At 43.6% G+C, this 17017-nt stretch overlaps 1 protein-coding gene across 1 annotated transcript in view; it reads right to left on the bottom strand.

Moving 5' to 3' along the window:
- LOC126457153 (glutathione S-transferase 1-1-like) overlaps positions 1-10037 on the bottom strand; it is a 32706-nt gene extending 22669 nt beyond the window's left edge. Inside the window, exon 1 of the mRNA XM_050093225.1 lies at positions 9985-10037. The gene's annotated coding sequence lies outside the window, so the exon portion shown is untranslated. The remainder of the gene's footprint in view (positions 1-9984) is intronic.
- Positions 10038-17017: the final 6980 nt, after the last annotated feature.

A 17017-nucleotide genomic window follows, 5' to 3' on the forward strand; every position in this document is an offset into this window, starting at 1 on the left:
AAAGCGCCCCTCTTGTAGAGTCTGCCACTTGAGTTTGCTAAACGTCTCCGTAACGCTATCACGGTTACCAAATAACCCAGTGACGAAACGCGCCGCTCTTCTTTGGATCTTCTCTATCTCCTCCGTCAACCCGATCTGGTACGGATCCCACACTGATGAGCAATACTCAAGTATAGGTCGAACGAGTGTTTTGTAAGCCACCTCCTTTGTTGATGGACTACATTTTCAAAGGACTCTCCCTATGAATCTCAACCAGGCACCCGCCTTACCAACAATTTTATATGATCATTCCACTTCAAATCGTTCCGCACGCGTACTCCCAGATATTTTACAGAAGTAACTGCTACCAGTGTTTGTTCCGCTATCATATAATCATACAATAAAGGATCCTTCTTTCTATGTATTCGCAATACATTAAATTTGTCTATGTTAAGGGTAAGTTGCCACTCCCTGCACCCAGTGCCTATCCGCTGCAGATCTTCCTGCATTTCGCTACAATTTTCTAATGCTGCAACTTCTCTGTATACTACAGCATCATCCGCGAAAAGCCGCATGGAACTTCCGACACTATCTACTAGGTCATTTATATGTATTGTGAAAAGCAATGGCCCCATAACACTCCCCTGTGGCACGCCAGAGGTTGCTTTAACGTCTGTAGACGTCTCCCCATTAATAACAACATGCTGTGTTCTGTTTGCTAAAAATTCTTCAATCCAGCCACACAGCTGGTCTGATATTCCGTAGGCTCTTACTTTGTTTATCGGGCGACAGTGCGGAGCTGTATCGAACGCCTTCCTGAAGTCAAGAAAAATAGCATCTACCTGGGAGCCTGTATCTAATATTTTCTGGGTCTCATGAACAAATAAAGCGAGTTGGGTCTCACACGATCGCTGTTTCCGGAATCCATGTTGATTCCTACATAGTAGATTCTGGTTTTTCAAAAACGACATGATACTCGAGCAAAAAACATGTTCTAAAATTCTACAACAGATCGACGTCAGAGATATTGGTCTATAGTTTTGCGCATCTGCTCGACGACCCTTCTTGAAGACTGGGACTACCTGTGCTCTTTTCCAATCATTTGGAACCCTCCGTTCCTCTAGAGACTTGCGGTACACGGCTGTTAGAAGGGGGGCAAGTTCTTTCGCGTACTCTGTGTAGAATCGAATTGGTATCCCGTCAGGTCCAGTGGACTTTCCTCTGTTGAGTGATTCCAGTTGCTTTTCTACTCCTTGGACACTTATTTCGCTGTCAGCCATTTTTTCGTTTGTGTAAGGATTTAGAGAAGGAACTGCAGTGCGGTCTTCCTCTGTGAAACAGCTTTGGAAAAAGGTGTTTAGTATTTCAGCTTTATGCGTGTCATCCTCTGTTTCAATTCCATCATCATCCCGGAGTGTCTGGATATGCTGTTTCGAGCCACTTACTGATTTAACGTAAGACCAGAACTTCCTCGGATTTTCTGTCAAGTCGGTACATAGAATTTTACTTTCGAATTCCCTGAACGCTTCACGCATAGCCCTCCTTACGCTAACTTTGACATCGTTTAGCTTCTGTTTGTCTGAGAGGTTTTGGCTGCGTTTAAACTTAGAGTGACGCTCTCTTTGCTTTCGCAGTAGTTTCCTAACTTTGCTGTTGTACCACGGTGGGTTTTTCCCGTCCCTCACAGTTTTACTCGGCACGTACCTGTCTAAAACGCATTTTACGATTGCCTTGAAGTTTTTCCATACACTCTGAACATTGTCAGTGTCGGAACAGAAATATTCGTTTTGATCTGTTAGGTAGTCAGAAATCTGCCGTCTATTACTCTTGCTAAACAGATAAACCTTCCTCCCTTGTTTTATGTTCCTACTAACTTCCATATTCAGGGATGCTGCAACGGCCTTATGATCACTGATTCCCTGTTCTGTACATAGTCGAAAAGTTCGGGTCTGTTTGTTATCAGTAGGTCAAAGATGTTATCTGCACGAGTTGGTTCTCTGTTTAATTGCTCGAGGTAAATTTCGGATAGTGCACTCAGTATAATGTCACTCGATGCTCTGTCCCTACCACCCGTCCTAAACATCTGAGTGTCCCAGTCTGTATCTGGTAAATTGAAATCTCCACCTAAGACTATAACATGCTGAGAAAATTTATGTGAAATGTATTCCAAATTTTCTCTCAGTTGTTCTGCCACTAATGCTGCTGAGTCGGGAGGTCGGTAAAAGGAGCCAATTATTAACCTAGTTCGGTTGTTTAGTGTAACCTCACCTATAATAATTCACAGGAACTATCCACTTCTATTTCACTACAGGATAAACTACTACTAACAGCGACGAACACTCCACCACCGGTTGCATGCAATCTATCCTTTCTAAACACCGTCTGTACCTTTGTAAAAATTTCGGCAGAATTTATCTCTGGCTTCAACCAGCTTTCTGTACCTATAACGATTCCGGCTTCGGTGCTTTCTATCAGCGCTTGAAGTTCCGGTACTTTACCAACGCAGCTTCGACAGTTTACAATTCCAATACCGATTGCTGCTAGGTCCCCGCATGTCCTGACTTTGCCCTGCATCCGTTGAGGCTGTTGCCCTTTCTGTACTTGCCCAAGGCCATCTAACCTAAAAAAACCGCCCAGCCCACGCCACACAACCCCTGCTACCCGTGTAGCCGCTTGTTGCGTGTAGTGGACTCCTGACCTATCCAGCGGAACCCGAAACCCCACCACCCCATGGCGCAAGTCGAGGAATCCCATCCCGCTAGCGAGACTGGCAGTCTTCACCAAATCAGATAGCCGCCGGAAGCCAGAGAGGATTTCCTCGGATCCATAGCGACCCACATCATTGGTGCCGAAATGAGCGACCACCTGCAGGTGGGTGCACCCTGTACCCTCCATGGCATCCGGAAGGACCCTTTCCACATCTGGAATGACTCCCCCCGGTATGCACATGGAGTGCACATTGGTTTTCTTCCCCTCTCTTGCTGCCATATCCCTAAGGGGCCCCATTACGCGCCTGACGTTGGAGCTCCCAAGTACCAGTAAGCCCATCCTCTGCGACCGCCCGGATCTTGCAGACTGAGGGGCAACCTCTGGAACAGGACAAGCGGCCATGTCAGGCCGAAGATCAGTGTCAGCCTGAGACAGAGCCGGAAACCGGTTTGTCAGACAAACTGGAGAGGCCTTCCGTTCAGCCCTCCAGAATGTCTTTCGCCCCCTGCCACACCTTGAGACGACCTCCCATTCTACCACAGGTGAGGGATCAGCCTCAATGCGGGCAGTATCCCGGGCAACTACAGTCGTAGTCCGATCGGGGGATGCGTGGGACGAGCTGGCCGTCCCCGACAAACCCCCATCCGGAACCCCACAGTGATGCCCATTGGCAACAGCCTCAAGCTGTGTGACCGAAGCCAACACTGCCTGAAGCTGGGAGCGAAGGGATGCCAACTCAGCCTGCATCCGAACACAGCAGTTGCAGTCCCTATCCATGCTAAAAACTGTTGTACAAAGTACGTCTGAACTAATCTACAGAGAGCGCAAACAAATCGACACAAAATTTAAACGGTTATTAAAATACAAGATTGCCTAGTAAATGCAGTAATGCTGCTACTTGCGCACTGCTGACACACTGCTCGGCGGCGGAAAGAGACTACGCGATTTTACACTATTCAGGTACTAAAAACGCGATGCTGCAACTCTCAAATACTATAATACGCCAGAAATTTATCAATTAAACAATGCAAGTACCAAAAACACGCAAAGAAATTAAGAATTAAACTATGTAACAAATGAGTGAGCTAGGAGTATACGACTTGCTGCTGCAGCAGCTTATCCAACGACGGCAGGGAGCACACAAATGATCACCGTTTGAGCGGCTGAAACTAGTAAACAACCGTCGGCGGTCTCTGTCAGTCAAGAGACAAGGTCGGCCCGTACGCTTTTGTGCTGTACGTGTCCCTTCACGTTTCCGCTTCACTGTCTAAGCGGAAACAGTGGACCTATGGATATTTAGGAGTGTGCAAATCTCGCGTACAGACGTATGACAAGTGAGACCCAATCACATGACCACGTGAGTTCCGCGGAGTGCCCCATTCTGCCCTCTCACAATGTGTAATGACTACTGAGGTCGCTGATATGGAGTACCTGGAAGTAGGTGGCAGCACAATGCACCTAATATGAAATACGTATGTTTTTGGGAGTGTCCGGATACTTTTGATCACATAATGTAGTAGTAGAGAAGATATCTGCGTTTTCTGTTTAGCTGTCCATGTATCCCGCAGATCGATTAAAAAAACAGTGACTCGTTTTCCATTCTTTAACTTCCATGAAGAATTATAAAAGTTTTTGTCATGTCTCCATGAACTCACATAAGTGCCAGAAGTTCCATTTTCTGGCTATAGTGAATCACGTTAGCAGCGGCCTCTACTATATTGAACAAGTGCTCTGTGAGTATCGGAACGACTCCGTGTCGGATGACATTAACACCTACGGCTCATTTCACTTCATTCTTGCCCTCGAGATCGTTGTAATATAATACACTAATCCAATGTTAAGAACAACTCAATTCGACGTGAGTTAATCTCTTTTTATGCTGTCTGAACGGTAGGTGAACCTACTGATGATGGAAGGTCACTTGTCTTCGGTATTCAGTGGAGTCGTCGCTATGAAGTAGCAATTGAAATGCATGATACGATCAATTCTGTATTACTAGCTGACATACTCGACATGGAGAGAATGTTCGGTAAACTTGAATGCTGTAGATCGTAACGTAGAAACAGTGCTCACTAGTTTCAGCTGCTTGGAGGGTCATGTTCAGATCAGGATACAAGCATGGGCTGTCTACAGCAAGAAAATAAGTAAGACACTTGGTCATTTCAGTGCTAACATTTTTCTGAGGAAGTGAATACTAAAATGACAGGTGTCTTACATGTTATCTTGATGTAGATACTCCATTTTTGTATTCTAACTTGATGACCATTTGAGCGGTTGAAACTAGTAAACACTGTTTTCTACATTGCGACCTTGGTAATTAAAGGTTGTGATAAATCAGCAGCATCAATGTCTGTACTTGATCTCAAAGAGATAGTGTCACAACTAGAAAAAGCCATTCCCCTTTCCTGCTTATTTTGGTGTTATCGCAACTTGGAAATAGCCTGATGACATTACATCACTGAACTAACGTTCCATGCAAAATAGGGTAGAACAAAAGGCACTTTTTGAAGCAACGCAGCTCCATTAATGAATGTAAGGCAACGAATAGAACAACAGTGAAATGAAATATGAAGCTTCGTTCTCTCTCTCGAATTTACGCATACATTTCATAACAGTTCTGGCTAAATATCCTGTTGCATTAGTGTGCGAATTTCAAAATCATCGGCAGCAGCCATTTTACATTTATCGCTGGGTAAAAGCCTTCGTCACGCTTCTCCACGAAGAGACCTGGAGACATTCGGCCCTTCCCGTCTATTGTACTCTTATACGTTTTTTATGTCATCTAATCACATTTCTTATGTCATCGTCTTAATCATTTCTTATTTCTGTAATTCTGGAAAGGAATTTCCATTTACAGTCCTTTCACTGAACTATATGCGGCTCCAGACACCATTTCATTTCCTTTAGAACCACGTTCACTTTTTCCTCTCTGATCTGGTAGCTGTTTCGTATGTTTGTTCTCCCGTCTCACTAAGTAGTTTCCAAAACACATCTCAAAATTACTACCTAATATATGCAAACTCCAACACTCCGGGCTATTTCTACTCGTCCTTTCATTCGGTTTCCTATCAACCCGGTCGATTTCAGCTGCAATAGGGACAAGAACTCATGAACAGGTTCATTGACTTTAATGTTCGTTTGTACTATTTTCTTTTCTGTGTGTTGATGGAAGATTACAGCTGTATTTTCATAATTTAACTTCAGCCCAGCTTTCATCAGTTTGCTTTTGACGTTGATTTGAACTAGAGGATATGACATAAGGAAAACGAAGATTTGTGGAATGTGTCATAGACGTGCGTTCCTCGTCTTGATTTCTAGTTTAAGTATCTGAAAATTTTCTCCAGAGTTCGACAAAATAGTTTTCATGATGTGGAATTTGACATTCACCTTCAGTTTCCAACTCCCTGATGCAATATTATAGTGCTGCTTTGTTTTCCAGCGATAAAGTTCAAGCCACTGTCGTGTTCACGACTGAAGAACGGAAACAAATGTTTAAGAACATTCCTCTGTTAAGAGTCACTGGGCAGCTGCTACAGTGTCACAGGTTTATCGTCAATTATGTAAGAGAACGAAGCTTATAGATTTCTTTCCGCTGCCGCGGTGGGTGAACTGTAACATCAGCGATATGTGATGAGTTTAGTCTATGCTCCACCTAGCTAACTGGAAGATTTTGTATATATATAGTTAGGATTTTGGGTATAAGCACTCCAAGATCTTCAGTTCTAGTCCACAAAATAACAGAACGTTATTCTTCAGAGATGAGATACCTGTAATGTATACCACCACAGAACAACTTTATTTCTAAAATGAAGACGTTTTCTTCAGGTGATACCGAAACTTCGTTTCCCCTCAAATGGAAGCACAAGTTGTTAGGCTGCTTCGTTGATGCACGCGTCATTTTGTAGCCCATGATTGTCTTTCACCGTAATCAAATTTTGTTAGCGAGATAGACCAATTTCAGAGGCTTGGTACACCTCTCTGATTATAGAAGAGGTGAAGATGGTGATACTATTTGCGTTATATATTTGTCGCACGAGTGATATTTTGCTGACGAAATACACGAGTGAAATTTGACTCGAGAACTATTTAAGGTTTCTGTTACTCTCATCGGGTTCTTGGATATGTTATGCCTGTCCTTTAGTACATTTCATGGGAGTTTGTGGAACATATTGCAGTAAAATGGTAGAATCTCTCAAAAGCTTAAGACGGTGTGACTATGTCAAGAGCTTGTGCATTACAGAGTTCTGTACTGTGGAAAAGAATCAAAGGAACATTTTTTTGAAGCCTTATTCGTTTTACCCTATTGTAACGCAGACGTTTTAAATTTGACTCCAAAGTACCTACAGCCTTCCTCTGTAATGGTGGAAACGCGTGGCATCCTGCCAGGTCACCAGAGACATGGCGATTCTTCAAACAGCAAGGTGTCGATAGAAGGAAAAAAGACCATAGTTCAGAAGTTTCGAGAACATACCTTCACCGAAGAGTCAAGCAGTATATTGCTCCCTCCTACGTATATCTCGCGAAGAGACCATGAGGATAAAATCAGAGAGATTAGAGCCCACACAGAAGCATACCGACAATCCTTCTTTCCACGAACAATACGAGACTGTAATAGAAGGGAGAACCGATAGAGGTACTCAGTGTACCCTCCGCCACACACCGTCAGGTGGCTTGCGGAGTATGGATGTAGATGTAGAATGCGGTTTACAACAGAACGACATACTTGGCAACCTTTTAGCTGCTGACACTCCCCAGACGATTCGACCCCCTCTAAGGAAGTCGTTGACTGCAATCACATTGATGAGATCTCACCCATTTGGGGTGCAGAGCGACTGCAGTTTTTTCTCTATTATGGGGGATGGAACGACTAGGGTCTGTTTAAAACCGTTCGACGAATTGGTGGTCGGGGGAGAGGCGAAGTGGACACCGACACACACATGAATAAAATTGGAAACGTTCGCTCTAAGACCCCAGGTTGGTACCACCTTCGTTGCCACCTGCGTGCATTTGTTGAGCCCTATAAAAATAAACATCTCGATATACTACTCTTGACCGTTTCCCAGGCGCCTGTGGGCAGACAAACCCTCCGACATTCCTCAGATTCTGCATGCCTGCAAGTAGTGCTAGAGCAGTAGAATAGCGCCACTCGGAAGGAGGATTTCAAAAGAGTTACCTGCTCTTAGGAGTCTAAGAATCGGTCGAGAGTTGTCTTTGCACACAGATATTTTTATATTGCTCAACATACGGTAGGGTGGAAACCAAATCACTGCCAGAAATGTTCCCCGTTCCGAAAGCCAAACACAAGAAAGAAAAATGTGAAAAGTATGTCTTAATGCTTGAAAGGTAGATATGTAAACAAAACCATATTACAACTAAATCTCTTTATTACATATTCCATAGGAAATAACTGGAAGTGGACATAAATACTCCGCGAGCGCCAAAAAGTTAGAAACAAGTTTTAAAAATGTGAGCAATCTAAATACTCCTCTGAAAAATCTGTGTGCAACAACAACACAAGAGGCTTGCAATTGAGTTCACGACTTTCAGCATGAGACATCAATAAATAACCTACTCTCCAAGACTAGTCTAGAATTCGAATGAAGAACAGCTGCCAGTATGAGCAGTGTAGAAGTAGATATCGTCAATTCATCGAAGCAAATTAAATCACTTCTAGTCCAGATTATACATCGATTACGTTACTTTCAAACCATGCTGATTTACTAACTCCATACTTAGCAGTCATATACAACTGCTCACTTGAAGAAAGATGTGTACCAGAAGAACGAAAGTTGTACCGGTTACACCAGTATCCGAGAAAGCAAATAGGAGTAATTCGCTCAGTTATAGACCCACACCACTGTCGACAATTTTCAGTAGGGTTTTGAAACATACACTGCATTCGAACATTATGAATTACTTCGAAGAAAACGATGTGTTGACACTTAGTGAACAAGGATTCTGAAAATACTGTTGCTGAGAAACAGAACAAACGAAGTAATGCGTGCTATCGATAGGGGATACCAAGCTGATTCCATAGTTTTAGTTGCCAGAAGGCTTATGACAACGTTACAAGAGGCTTCAAATTTTGAGCCTGTGGAGTATCGTCTCCGTGATACGACTGGATTCGTGATGTACCTGTCAGACGGATCACAGTTTGTAGTAACTGTCGGACAGTCGTCGAGTAAACTAGAAGTGATATCTGGCGTCCCCCCAGCAAATGTAGAACCGCAGCCGTTCCTGATCTACACAAACGACTTTGGAGGTAATCTGAACAGCCCGTTTAGATTGTTTCAGTTGATCTGCAGAAAACCAAAACCAACAGAAAAATTATTTAGACAAGATATCTGTGTGATGTGAAAAATGGCAAATTGACTCTAAATAATGGAAAGTGTGAGGTCATCCACGTGAATATGAAAAGGAATACGTTAAATTTCGGTTACACGATAAACCACACAAATCTAAAGGCTATTAATTCAACTGAATACTCAGGGATTAGGGATTAGGAATATGGAAAGCTTAAATTGGAATTATCACATAGAATACTCTGAGGAGAAGGTGAAAAGTTGACTGCCCTTTATTTGTAGACACTGCGAACATTGCTGCATTACACTTGTCCGCCTTCATCTCTAGTATTACTGCTTTTGCCGTGACCATCGTAATAAAGTAAGGGAAATCATAGCTGACATGGGAAGACCTTAAGTGATCGTTTTCACGCGCTATTCGACAGTGGAACAGTAGAGAAATAGTTTGAAGGTGGATCGATGGAACCTTGTATTTAAATATGAATTGCAGAGCAGCTCTAGACGTAGAGAAATTACCTTTCTGAATCTTAGATCCCTCTGGATAAGGAAACTTCTTTCAACAACTGTTCAATGCAATACATACGCCTGAAATAAACCTGTTCCGAAGTATTTATGACGACGTGTAGTCCCTAGTGTCCACGGTTAGTTGAGTAGATCCAAAAGAGGGCGTTGTTTCCCGCAGAAATTTACGCTAGTCGATAATTCTCTTAACCTTTCGGTAACATACACTGTTGACCCATTGGTTAGTTACTTCGCAATATTCCGGCAACAGGGAGGCGGAGCATTAGCACTGAAGCGATTCCGACTGAGGTATCATGTACAGCAAATGAATCAATAAATAAATAAAATTTAAAAGGAATGATGTTTCGACGGAACGGTTGCTCTAGTCAGCATAAAAAGAATTTCCATTAGCAAATTATTAATTTTGTGTTCGTGAAAAGTAGAAGGTAAGATTAATAAGCGCTGAACGAAACTGATAGCTGGACAGACTTACCTCCTCGGCGTACAGCGTAACACAGCGACCGCAACTGTTTTGACTTGCGGACACGAAAGCGTGTATTTATAAGACAGCCGAGTCTCCTTATCTGGTGCTAGGGTCAAACTTGTGGTGTGGCTGCAGCATCATTCAGCATGCTGCCTCATGCCACTGTGCGTTATTAAGCTCTCACTTGATGATAAGCAGGCTCTTCCAGTACAGGAAATGGCCAATGCCTATGAACACTTCAGTTTATCGTTGTTTGCGATTTGCAGTTTATTCGTTATAAAAAATAAGGCTCTCTTCGAATAGTAATTTTGCTGGTAGGTACCGCTGGATTGCTTTGAAGTTACAAAATATGTTCTTAGTAAAATAAACAAAATTAATTATTTTTGTAATCTTCTTTGTTAACGTAAAAGGCTCTTATACGCAAATTATTTCCTTAATATCGATTTCCAAACAATGAAAATTGTAGGAAAATAAGCGACTATTCTTTCAGCCCCAAGGACCCTGCGCTACTCAGATCGTAACAACTGCAAAACATCATGGGTTCAATCTCACATGCGTTTTGTTATTGCCCTACAGTCGCTCAGGGCACATATATGCTACTCTTAATAGCTCTTGTACTGTGCATTTTATTGAATGACATCGAGAAAAGATGTAAAATGGGAATAAAAAATTCACACACTATGACGTAAGCCAGTATTAATTTTAGCAGAAATAAACAAACACTAACTTAACGTCTCTAAATAGTTAGATAATTTATATTTTCTTAGTTAATGTCTTATTCACTATGTCCATTCTCGGAAGATGACAGTCTAAATGCAACTGATGTTGCAATAGACACTTCTGTTGTAAGACGATAAACAAATTTTTGTTGTGGTTCATAAGAGCATCGTGAAAAATTTAGTTTTTTCATGCCGCCTTCTTAACTGTACAGATCACGTATTCGATATTTATTCTATAGGGGAAAGGTGCGTTGGAAATTTTTAGAGGTTTAATCACATATCGGTACCGTTGTGGATGTGCCACTTGCTTGTGTTCCAATTAGTGAATCTGTTACGTACATTGTAGAGAGAAGATACCAAAGTACTTCGTATTAAGTTTCCTCCCGTTTCATTTTCGGTTGAAGCGCGGGAAGATTGCCTCTGTGCACGACATAATCTTGTAGAGAGCCATACGTCGTGGGCTGTAATATAATCTTAGATTCCTCAGTCAATAGTGGTTTTTGATACTCTGAAAGTGTCCTTTCTCGTTGTAAGTAACGCTTATATTCCTCTGCCAGTTCAGGTTTTTCATCATTTCAGTGACGCTCTCTCTCGGCTAAAACAAAATTGAGGCCATTTGCGTTGCCCTCGTTTGTATATTTTCAATATACCCTGTTACCCCTGTACGAAATGGGTCCCATATACTACAGCATTATTATTAGATGGGTTGCACGAAAGTGTTGTAAGCAGTTCACGTTGCATATTCGTTGCATTTTCCCAGTACCCTATCAATGAACTGAAGTCTGCCCCCTTCCTTAGCTACGACTGGGTTGATGTGGTCATTGCTTTTCGTATCTCTACTAACTGCTACACTCAAGAAGTTTTCATGGGTTGACCGACACCAGCGATGAGTCATTGAGGAGGAGGAGGAGATTAGTGTTTAACGTCCCGTCGACAACGAGGTCATTAGAGACGGAGCGCAAGCTCGGGTGAGGGAAGGATAGGGAAGGAAATCGGCCGTGCCCTTTCAAAGGAACCATCCCGGCATTTGCCTGAAGGGATTTAGGGAAATCACGGAAAACCTAAATCAGGATGGCCGGACGCGGGATTGAACCGTCGTCCTCCCGAATGCGAGTCCAGTGTGCTAACCACTGCGCCACCTCGCTCGGTAAATGAGTCATTGATATCGCCGTCATAGTATAGTAAATTTTTCCGTTTTGGCAAGGGCTCAATGTTAAAATTTCTGTATCCTTAGAGCAAATCGGATCACTTTCAAACTTCGTCAAGAACTGACTGAGTACCTGTGCAGCTTTTTTCAGACAGTACTCCATTACAGATAACTGTATCACACGCAAAAACTGTCTGCGGCTATTATTACTTTTGTTTGCCAGGTCATTACGATACAACGTAAAAAGCAGCTATCACGACTGAAGTTACATCTACATTTGCCGAAGACCATCCATCCATCCAACCATCTAACCATCCAAGCCATCATTCCGTGTGCACCCTGCCAAGATATCGACAATCCAGGCAACAATTTTGTTTGATACCCATGATATAACCGTATTTTCGTTATAAGCGTTGGTTTGGTATTGATTCAAATAAATTTCGAAAGTGAAGAAATACAGTGCTTATCGAAATACCATGATTAGTGGCTTTCGAGGTGTCACGTTCGAAAAGGGAAAGGTGGGTTTCACGTGACACACATTTTCGTAATCATGCTGATTGACATGGAGTTCATTTATGACGAGATAAATTAGGTTTGAGATCAGAATATGTTACAAGATTCTACAACAGATGGATATCAATAATAAGGGCCGAAGATCACGTTATATTTGCATGTTTCCGAGAATAATACTTCCCCTTCATGTTGTTGAGTAAATATGTCAGTTGTTGTTTCCTTTATTATTGCTTGGACTCAGAATTTCGTGCTAAGGGTTATTTCACTTCTGATTTTGTCTGTGTTTAAGCTTCATTAATCTGTCTCTTATGCCACTGTGACGTTTCACTATGCGCCGATAATGACGAAGGAAGCCCAAGATAGCTGCTAATTGAATTACGCTAGCATTGAACACGTTGTCAGTTCAAAGTATCTGCCACAAAAATTAGAATATTATCAAATACACGGACAATTCAGGGATATGCCTCACATATTGTGTAATGAATTGTTTCTTTTCTTTCTGAATACTGGCTGACTCTTTGCTCTTCCAGGCTGCTCATTTAAGGAGTGACCAAGATAGTAGCGAAAGGAGCTATTTTCAACTGACATAAGACAGAACCAATAAATATTTGTCTCCCAAATGGCGGGTCGTGGGTCGAGTTTGGATAGGTCAGTCGGAAGAGCACACTCTCGAAAAAGGCAAAGGCTGCGTCTGTGGGTCCCTGCGTAAGACTCAGTTTTAATCTGATCGAATGTTTCAGTGCTTTTGTGTGTTTATTATCTTCTGTTATATTTCAGATTTTTCCAGGTTATTCTCCTCAACATTTCCCTTCTATACATTGCCGCGTTTTGCATTCAACTTTCAGGAAGTTTAGCCTTATTTCTGTAACAATACACTCCTGGAAATGGAAAAAAGAACACATTGACACAGGTGTGTCAGACCCACCATACTTGCTCCGGACACTGCGAGAGGGATGTACAAGCAATGATCACACGCACGGAACAGCGGACACACCAGGAACCGCGGTGTTGGCCGTCGAATGGCGCTAGCTGCGCAGCATTTGTGCACCGCCGCCGTCAGTGTCAGCCAGTTTGCCGTGGCATACGGTGCTCCATCGCAGTCTTTAACACTGGTAGCATGCCGCGACAGCCTGGACGTGAACCGTATGTGCAGTTGACGGACTTTGAGCGAGGGCGTATAGTGGGCATGCGGGAGGCCGGGTGGACGTACCGCCGAATTGCTCAACACGTGGGGCGTGAGGTCTCCACAGTACATCGATGTTGTCGCCAGTGGTCGGCGGAAGGTGCACGTGCCCGACGACCTGGGACCGGACCGCAGCGACGCACGGATGCACGCCAAGACCGTAGGATCCTACGCAGTGCCGTAGGGGACCGCACCGCCACTTCCCAGCAAATTAGGGACACTGTTGCTCCTGGGGTATCGGCGAGGACCATTCGCAACCGTCTCCATGAAGCTGGGCTACGGTCCTGCACACCGTTAGGCCGTCTTCCGCTCACGCCCCAACATCGTGCAGCCCGCCTCCAGTGGTGTCGCGACAGGCGTGAATGGAGGGACGAATGGAGACGTGTCGTCTTCAGCGATGAGAGTCGCTTCTGCCTTGGTGCCAATGATGGTCGTATGCGTGTTTGGCGCCGTGCAGGTGAGCGCCACAATCAGGACTGCATACGACCGAGGCACACAGGGCCAACACCCGGCATCATGCTGTGGGGAGCGATCTCCTACACTGGCCGTACACCACTGGTGATCGTCGAGGGGACACTGAATAGTGCACGGTACATCCAAACCGTCATCGAACCCATCGTTCTACCATTCCTAGACCGGCAAGGGAACTTGCTGTTCCAACAGGACAATGCACGTCCGCATGTATCCCGTGCCACCCAACGTGCTCTAGAAGGTGTAAGTCAACTACCCTGGCCAGCAAGATCTCCGGATCTGTCCCCCATTGAGAATGTTTGGGACTGGATGGAGCGTCGTCTCACGCGGTCTGCACGTCCGGCACGAACGCTGGTCCAACTGAGGCGCCAGGTGGAAATGGCATGGCAAGCCGTTCCACAGGACTACATCCAGCATCTCTACGATCGTCTCCATGGGAGAATAGCAGCCTGCATTGCTGCGAAAGGTGGATATACACTGTACTAGTGCCGACATTGTGCATGCTCTGTTGCCTGTGTCTATGGGCCTGTGGTTCTGTCAGTGTGATCATGTGATGTATCTGACCCCAGGAATGTGTCAATAAAGTTTCCCCTTCCTGGGACAATGAATTCACGGTGTTCTTATTTCAATTTCCAGGAGTGTATGATACCAGTTGTTCAGCATTTGCAAGATCACATAACGAATAAGGGTTAACCTGCAATAGGTGCGTCAGTTCTAAATGGCAGGTTACCGTACGAGAAGAATAGAACTCAACTATCAGCGAGGAAAGGAATATGTGGATAAAGAACAAGTTGTAACAATATGTTACCGACGAAAGCGCAACTAAAGCAGATCTCTAAACTCGGTTTTCCGAGCTTTCTCCCCCACAGTAGTTGCAGTTAATATTCGAGAAATCTATTCAAGAGCAGCCGCCAACGTGACTAATTCAGAAGTACGTTCTATCAGCGTCGCGAAGCAGCGTTAAGCGTATAGCAGCAAGGCTTCTGGTCCAGGTTCCTTTCAAAGTATGGTGAAACTCTTCCACTTTTAGGAGTTACATACGAGTGCTCCCTCGTCGAAAGATCCATACGTAAAGGTAACGACAATACATAAAGAAATAGAGTAACCTGCTGGGTTATATAACCACATTGGAGAAACTAATTTGTACTGGGATCCCAGAACACACACTGTGCTCCAAAATTACAAAACACCTCGGCAAATACGATCCATTGACATATAACCAGCACGTATTCAGAAAATATCGATCTTGTGAAAATGGTTCTTTATTGACAAATTGATGAGTGCTATCGACAGCGGATCGTAAGTTGATTCCATATTTTAGATATCCAGAAGGCTTTCGACACCGTTCCTCACAAGCTGCTTATAACCAAATTGCGTGCCAATAGAGTAGGGTCTGAATTGTGGGACTAGATTCATGAATTTGTCTCTGAAAGTAGTAATTGAAATAAAGTAACCTAGTGAATCTGAAGAATATGAGTAGTTCCCCAAGGTAGTGCTCTAGGCTTTCTAACTTTCTAAAGCTGTATAAACGATTTACGAGACTACCTGACATTCTTGCAGATGATACCGTTGCTTACAGTCCAGTAAATTCATCAAAAGATCAAAACGAGTTGCAAAATTATACAACGATGTCTGCATAAATCGCAAAGTGGCAGCTGACCTTAAACGATAAAAAGTCTGAGATTCTCCACATAGCCAATAAAAAAAAAAAAAACATCAGTTGGATGACAAACTTCACACAATTTTGAAGGTTATAGATTCAACTAGACACATTTTTATTACAATTACGAACAACTTGAACTGGAACCACCACATATAAACTGTGTGGGGAAGATAAACTAAAGACTGAGTTTTGTTGACAGAACCCTTAGACACAACAAATTGTCTAATGAGACTGTCTACAACACCATTTTCCATCCTCTTCTGGAATACTGCTGCGCAGCATTGGATACTTCCCATAAACACGAAAGCGCCAAAGAAACTGGTATAGGCATGCGTATTCAAATACAGGGGTATACAAACAGGCAGGATACGGCGCTGCGGACGGCAACGCCTTTATAAGACAACAAGTGTCTGGTGCAGTTATTAGATCGATTATTGCTGCTACAATGGCAGGTTATTAATATTTATGTGAGTTTGAACGTGATGTTATAGTCAGCGGACGAGCAGCGATCAAGTGGGGATTTTCCCGTACGACCATTTCACAAGTGTACAGTAACTATCAGTAATCCGGTAAAACATCAAATCTCCATCACCGCTGCGGCCGAAAAAAGATCCTGCAAGAATGTGGCCAACGACGACTGAAGATAATCGTCCAACGTGGCAGAAGTGCAACCCTTCCACAAACTGTTGCAGATTTCAATGCTGGGCCTTCAGCAAATGTCAGCGTGCGAACTATTCAACGAAACATCATCGATATAGACTTTCGGAGCCGAAGCCCACTAGTGTACCCTTGATGACTGAACGACATAGAATTTTACACCTCGCCTGGGGTCGTCAAGACCGATATTGGAGTCTTGATGACTGGAAGTATGTTGCCTCGTTGGACGAGTCTAGTCTCAAAATGCATCGAATGGATGGGCGAGTACGTGTATGGAGACAACCTCATGAATGTTTTAGGCGTGTGCGCTGGGAGTGATATGGGACATCTAATAAGCCTAGATGCGACTGACAGGTGATATGTACGTAAGCATCACCTGCGTCCATCCATGTTCATTGTACATTCCGACTTACTTCGACATTTCCAGCAGGACAATGCAACACCCCAAACGTCCAGAACATTATTGATCATATCTGGGATGCCTTGCAATGTCCTGTTCAGATGATGATGATTGGTTTGTGTGGCGCTCAACTGCGCGGTTACCAGCACCCGTACAAATTCCCAACCTTTGCTCAGTCCAATCTCGCCACTTTCATGAATGATGAGGAAATAACGAGGACAACACAAACACCCAGATCTGTTTAGGAGATATCTCCACCCCGTCATATTCTTACGGGTTTATGGACAGT

The sequence above is a fragment of the Schistocerca serialis genome, chromosome 2 (assembly GCF_023864345.2).
Source record: "Schistocerca serialis cubense isolate TAMUIC-IGC-003099 chromosome 2, iqSchSeri2.2, whole genome shotgun sequence".
NCBI lineage: Eukaryota > Metazoa > Arthropoda > Insecta > Orthoptera > Acrididae > Schistocerca > Schistocerca serialis.